At 35.9% G+C, this 4633-nt stretch overlaps 1 pseudogene; it reads right to left on the reverse strand.

Annotated features, from left to right (window-relative positions):
• Window positions 1-2355: 2355 nt before the first annotated feature.
• LOC112805913 (isovalerate--CoA ligase AAE2-like) lies at window positions 2356-3771 on the reverse strand (annotated as a pseudogene).
• Window positions 3772-4633: the final 862 nt, after the last annotated feature.

Here is a 4633-nt window from a genome sequence, read left to right on the forward strand (position 1 = left end):
TTCAGCGCCGCGCAACCTCTTCTTCGTGCAGTCTTCGACGGTCGCCGCCATCAATAGTAGTCAACGTTGCCGGACCGTCAGACAGCAACCATCTCGATTTGCTCCGCTCAGTCGCCCAAGCGCCGCCGCCTCTGTTGCATGTTGCCATCGCGCCCCGTTAAAGACGCATCCTCCTGTCAAGCCTACACCACCCCCCGACTGCGCCTCAACACACGCCACAGCTGAAGTTTACCTGCGCCCCATTGCTGTTTGACTTGTGAGTCCCCAGCAAGCGCCGATCCCTGCCTCGCTTCCTAGCCCCGTAGCACACCGTCGTTTCCTGCTTCGCGGTGGAGCCCTTTCATGCAACCTGTCTTTCCTTCGGCGCCAGTGTTGCAATAAGAGATAAGTGCTACTTTACGATTTTTAGAAACCTATAATTTTACAGGTTTCATATGTGAGCATGTCATTGGGTATTACATTCATATAACATGGTTCATTGAAATTTTGGTTACTGTTAGACAAGGAAGAATGGAAAACTAATTCCCTTATGTTTATATGTCTTGGATAAAACTTATTTTGAATGTGATGAAGGTATATTTGGTATTGAAAATATCAATTGTATACTTGGAACGATGTTTTGCAATGCTAATTTAAAAGGAGAAGGAAAAGGGAGAAAACATTTTTTTTTGTAATTGCAGCAATTGAATATTACTACATATGTGTCTTTAGAGTGATGGTGTGTGCTAAATTGTCTATTAGTTTTGGTTTTGTACTGCTGAATTGTTAATTGGTTGTAACCCTTGGACCTTTGATTGTTGTCATTAAGCAAAAAGAAGTAGTTTGATTTTCTGAAAGCATATGCTAAATCAAAATTTACTCTTAAGATTTGCATATTTTTTTTTTCACAATTTTATATTGTATGTAAGATTTGTTGAGGAATAATCAGAGAAAAAGTAAAGCATAGAAAAAGCAAAATAATAGGTTGTATTAGTATGTGTCTTTTACTACAAAGTACTGACATATATGTGTGTGTGTGTTTGAGTTTTTTATTTGAACTTATTTTTCTATGTTATTGTTCTGAATGTTTGTTAATTTTTTCTTGCATAAGATAGTGTACATGTATTAAGATATATTTGAAATTGAGTTTGATTTTGTTCATATAAAATTGTAGCATTAAGAGATATTTTTGGAGAGTTTTTTTAGTTTTTTCTCTTGATATTTTTGGTTTTTTAGCTATATGCTATGATGAGTTTATTGACTTTTAATTGATTATATGCTATAATGGAAACACCATAGAATTGAATTTACTAAAAATCTATCATTACTAAACACCAATTCACTATAATGAGATTTTGAATTAATCATGAATGACTAGTCTTTGTTTATAACTATGGTGAATTTCTTCTGTTGTTGATTTAGGAGCAAAGTAGGAGCTTGTAAGTGGTTGATCACATGGTGTTTGACATGAATTTCTAAGAGAAGGATTGTTCCAATTTTTTGGGAAATGCATAGATGGAGAAGAAACAAAATATTGTGCAGTATAGAGAAAGACTTGATAAGACCCTTTCCTCACCTGATCTTACAAATGATGAGATGCTCCAAAAATTTGTCGAAAGCCAACTTGTATGTTCTTCGGAATAAGAAGTAGAATGTCATAACATTCTCTTGTGTCCTTTGAATTCATTTAGGCAAAAATGGTACTAGCTTGGTGGAGCCATTATTTTTTGTTAAATTATTCTTTTATAGGTTCTTAAGATGCTTTGTTTGATTAATTATCATACAAGCAGAAGTTGTTAGAAATGAAGAGAGTAGATTTATCTAATTTTCATGATATGTTAAGGAGTGCTTCTTCAGAAGATATCATTTTACTTTTGTTAAATACTTGTTTTGTTTTAACCAATTAATACTTGGATATGTCTTTCATGGATGTGTCTTCTGTTAGATGTGTCTTTTGTTTAAAATTTATTTGGATGTGTCTTTAATTAATGTATCTTCTGTTAGATGTGTCTTTTGTTTAAAACTTATTTGGATGTCTTTAATTAATGTGTCTTCTGTTGGAAGTGTTTTTAATAGATGTGTCTTCTGACTAAATGATTTTCATAAATAGGGATGTGTCTTTAATAGATGTGTCTGCTGTTAGATGTGCCTTTAATAGATGTGTTTTTAATAAACGTGTCTTCTGTTTAAAACTTACTTGGATATGTCATTAATTTCATAACTACTTTAAATCAGGTAAGGTTTAGATTTGCTCCGGCACACCCTAACCTAAACTTTGAATACAATTCCAAACCTTTAGTAAAGAAGACTAACTTTATTTTAATCAAGACTACAGAAATAAAAATAAAATAAATAATTATTTGTCATATGATCTGAAGATAATTGAGTACAATCCAAAGTTAACCGTTCATGAAACCAAACAAAACAATAAACTTGAAGGTTATAAATTTGAAGTGCTGAAGTAATCTGTCAATAAACTTAAAGGTTATATGATTCGGACCACCCATGTTGTTTGATGACAATGGAGTATTCTTCATATACATACCTGTAAATGATAAATGTTACTCAGTGCTAGAATGGTAAAATCAAAAGGTGAGTTCAGAGTGACTAACTGTTGTTAAATGATTGTGCATCCTCTTTGGGAGTAAATGCTTCTGCCAAATGTATTGGAAACGCTAGAGTAATCTGTCTCTGATCTGGAGGTATCCATAATCCTGCATGAAAAATCATTCCATCCAAATGATCATCGTGAAATTAAAGAACATGCATATGAGAAGAATCTTTAATATGAGCACCAAGTATAATCAAGAACTAGTTTAAAAAATTGTTATATCATTAATATACAACTAGCTAAACAAAAAATAACTTTCTATCTGCTACACTTGGATCACGTCTTTAGGAGCTCCCCCCAAGTGTGTAACCTTGTAATTTGTCACATTATCAAAAATGTCCTTAGGCCTTACCTTTCTAAGACAAATATTGGTTTCGAATTGCACTGCCATGTCCCAAGGAAGGCACCATCCATTGCAATGAAACATAGGACCTGTCCATAGATACATCGGGAAGAGATCCATTCGAAATAGTAGAACTGTCACGAGCGAGTTCAAATACGCGCCTCTATGGCTATAAACTACTCCTTTAGGCCTTGTGTGGTTTCAGAGGTGTAATTAACACTTATAGGATCCATTTCACTCTTTGACCTAACTATTTCAAACCTTTTGTCACCATTTGCTAGTAGCATCTTATACTCATAACTAATTGAAGAAGTGTCAATTGTTGAATCAGAATCAGAGTCAGCAATTAGGACTAGAATTGGCAATTTTGATGATGTTCTTTTGCATAGCAGGTCCAATGCGCTGTGCGCGACTTCGAGCAGTTGGTAGTCTACAAAGAGAATCTTAGCTTGTGAATGCTCCAGCGGGACTGAAACCATGGATGCATTGAGGCGCGAATTCAAGGTGAAGATACTGGATCCAGCCATTAGGATTGCAAAATGCATCTCATACTTTTGCTAGAACATTAGGTGATAATGTTGCAACCTGTTTCAAAACAACATTGAATATATAATAGCATCAATGATTGAATCCATTCACCTTAAAGAATTTAAGGATGCTTCCTAATATTTTTCTTAGTACAAGTTTCAAACACTTTTGATGTGTCTCACCCCATTTATACTCCAAAAGAACCATAAATAAGTGATGTTCTCTCCCTGCAAAAACTTGCTACTCTCTCCAAGAACCTTATTGGAGTCAGAGGAACAATATTTGCATAACAGTAGAATAGACCCTCCATTGATTCCCATGATCTTGATCCTTACGATCTTTGGAAAAGTTGCAAAATTTAAGTGATCTAAGAAGTTAATATGGGCATACTGTCTTACAAATTAGCTTACACAAATCATATTAAAATATGGAACTGCAAACAAATAATTTGTTTTAATTTATAGCAAAGCTAATAAGAAGAAAATTGAAATTTCAAAACATACAAAGATCACAAAGCCAACTTAAAAAAATCCAATAACGTAAAAAGAACACCTGAAGCCTAGTAAATGAAATAACTATTTACTCTGAACTGAAAAAAATAGAATTGGAAAATTACTGACATGAGAAACATAAAAATTGAAAGTTGAAACAGCACTGCAAAGAGGAAGTAGTTACCATGTTGGTGGGCGTGTGTTGTGGCGAGCAGGGTCGCAAGCGCGGTGGCAAGCGGGGAGGAGGCCATCGGGCAGCTGGGGTGGCGAGCGTGCCTTCGATGAGAGGGCGGCGCGACGATGCTGCGGCAGTTGGGCTGCGACGGGTGGAGGACTACATGAGGAAGGACGCACCCACTGAGGCACGGTTGAGGAGAGCGACGTGAGGGCGGGTGGTGCGGCGCGATGGAGGACGCCGAGGTGAGGGAGAAAGAGGCGACGCCGACGCTGAGTGAAGTGGCGTTCTCAACGAGACAACGTCGGCGCTGAGGAGGGAAGAAGAAAAGAAGAAGAAGAAGAAAAAGAAGGAGGCACAACGCAGAGAGGGTGAAGTTTAGGGATGGGTGAAAGCAAAATAGAATTAGGGTAAATTTTGAACAGAATTATTTAAATTCAGTTTTTTTTTTATTTTTTAATTATTTATTCAATAGTGTTATTTTTTTAATTATTAATGATTGTTGG

Source organism: Arachis hypogaea, chromosome 16 (genome assembly GCF_003086295.3).
Source record: "Arachis hypogaea cultivar Tifrunner chromosome 16, arahy.Tifrunner.gnm2.J5K5, whole genome shotgun sequence".
NCBI lineage: Eukaryota > Viridiplantae > Streptophyta > Magnoliopsida > Fabales > Fabaceae > Arachis > Arachis hypogaea.